A 2,500-nucleotide genomic window follows, 5' to 3' on the forward strand; every position below is an offset into this window, starting at 1 on the left:
CCGTTCATATAATCAAATCATGCGTGACTGACTGGACCTGCCGCGGGGCAGCGGGTTCAAACCTGGCCGGTCTCGCTAGCGCTAAGCCCCAGCGCGCCGTTTAGCTTTAGTGTAGCTAAAAGCGTTTACAGTAGTTGTGTGTGTATATCTACTATGGAGCTGACTGATACTGTACATTTTACTACGTTGTATTATGTCACTACGTTGCATTATGTATGTGACGAATAAACTCTGAACTGAACTGAACTTGAACGCACAAAATAAAGCCCAACAGAACATCTTTAGGTACAGCGTCTCCTAGCAACTCAAGCGTTTTTTATGACAGCTGATGTTGGGTCTTAAGGAAGTGTGTCGTAGAGGGACAGTATGTGACCAGTCCAGATCTGGCTTCATGATAGGAGCCTGTCTTATCAGGCCAGGTGATGTTTGTTTTGGTGCTAGTTTCTGAGGCGTTGCTGTATCTAAGTTTAACGATTATATTGTTTATTGTGTTTGCCTCTATATGTGTGTGTGTGTGTGTCTGTGTGTGCGTGCATGCGCGTTTGTGCATGTGTGCAACCGTGCATGTGTGTGTTTGTGTGTGTGTGTGTGTGTGTGTGTGTACGTCCTGTTACTTACCAGGAGTTTCTCTCTGTACCAGCTCAGTAAGTAAGTAGGTAAATCTTATTTCTTTCACAGATCACCCCCACAAACTGCTTCACAGGTAAACACCCAATTTCCCCCTAGAGGGATCATCAAAGTATCTATCATCATCATCATCATCATCATCATCATCATCATCAGGTACAACATAGTTAAAAAAATATATAAATACAGTAGTAAGGGCAATAACATAAAAACAAGGGCATAAAAACACATAAGCTGTGTTCCGAATCGCTCCCTCGTTCCCTCACTCCCTATTCCCTATATGGGGTTCACCATGTAGTTAACTACCTAGGGAACGGAGAAAATGTAGGGTACATGCACTGTTCCCTGCAAATCAAGGTGAATTGTGGGTAATAAATAGTGGACTACATAGGGAACGAAAATTCCGTGGAGAATTCACACAAGAGGTCAGACAAAGGCCTGTCTGAGCGGATGAGTCCTCAGCTGCTTTTTAAATGTGTCAACAGAGAAGAAGAAGAAGAATGAAGAAGAAGAAGAACAGAGACTACAGATCTCAAGTCCAGTGGAGGGGCGTTCCACACTTTAGGAGCCGTTCAATTTCAACGGCTCGGTCACCTTTAGTCTCGAGCCTTGAGCTCGAGTCTGGCGACGACCATAAACACCTCTCTCTGGATATATAAACACCTCTCTCTCTCTCTGACTTCCTGTTGCTCATCCGAGAAGGATGAGAACCCGGGTTAGAGATTAACCATCGGCCTACTTACCGAGGGAGGGGGACGACAGGAATGTCTGCCAAGGAGGTGAATATCAATATTAACGCTAACCGGTATCACGTGACGCGCAGCCCTAGAGCCAATCAGAGCGTCTGTTCTCAACAGGACCAGGGAAGCATGGCTTTTGGGAGGAGGTTTTGTATCTGCGTATTGTAAATACTGTACTGCGTGGCGTAAATACTGTATGTTTGTGTGTGTTTTCGACATCTGCTCCGGGGAATCGTCGTGTTCAGAGTCGCTGTAGAAGGGAGTTGATCTACGAAGCCTCTCTAGAGAGGGTTCCGCCCTCTCCTCCCTCCCACGCCCACTGTTGACTTAGAGGCGGAGCCTGTAATGTTCAACTCAGCTGTGTGAGCGTGTGTGTGTGTGTGTGTGTGTGTGTGTGTGAGAGAGAGGAGGAGGGGCCAAGCCCGCACCTGTGCTAGCGCTGCACCTGTCGGTCAGACAGAGAGAACGAGAGGATCGAGGAGGAACCAAGCGGACGGAGGATTGCAGAGAACCGAGGGCGATTCGGGTTTGGAGAATGAGATGAGAGATCCGATGTTCCGGTGGGTTCTATGAGCGGAACGTCCAGAGTTGGGATTCTCTCTTGAACCAGGACGCTTTGTGGAGAAAGACCTCATCCAGCTCTACTGTCATACAGAACAGGTGAGACACACACACACACACACACACACACACACACACAAACACACACGCACACACACACACAGATGTGCCGTACACCTCAGGTGCGTTTGTAAATTCCTTGTTCTTAAAAAAGAAAGGGTTGTTGGTGCTACTGTGCTGTTAGATCCAAAAACAGATGGGTAGACCACCGTGACATTATGAGAGACCGCCAGCTAAACTTTAAGGCTTTAGACTTTCAAGCTTGAGGTGCTTCCTACTATGACAGAAATCTATGGCCCTTAGCCTTTGCACTTCATCCTGCAATTGTTTTAAATGATTCTGTCTGTAACACTGTACATTGATCTGTTGTTCTTAATTATTGTTAGTTTATGATTGTGTATGATTGTGTTAGCTCGTTGACACCGCAAATGAGGGAAACCTCAGTTGAAATAAAGGTTTGAAATGAAATGAAAAATGGTCTGGTCCCCTCCACCCCAGAGACCAGGGCTGGT

The 2,500-nt window shown here is 46.4% G+C and overlaps 1 protein-coding gene across 1 annotated transcript in view; it reads left to right on the forward strand.

Moving 5' to 3' along the window:
• Window positions 1–1,851: 1,851 nt before the first annotated feature.
• Window positions 1,852–2,500, forward strand: part of LOC311318084 (proline-rich protein 15-like protein A) — a 7,694-nt gene continuing 7,045 nt past the window's right edge. Inside the window, exon 1 of the mRNA XM_084449296.1 lies at window positions 1,852–2,027. The gene's annotated coding sequence lies outside the window, so the exon portion shown is untranslated. The remainder of the gene's footprint in view (window positions 2,028–2,500) is intronic.

The sequence above is a fragment of the Borostomias antarcticus genome (genome assembly GCF_949987555.1).
Source record: "Borostomias antarcticus genome assembly, chromosome: 14".
Taxonomy (NCBI): domain Eukaryota; kingdom Metazoa; phylum Chordata; class Actinopteri; order Stomiiformes; family Stomiidae; genus Borostomias; species Borostomias antarcticus.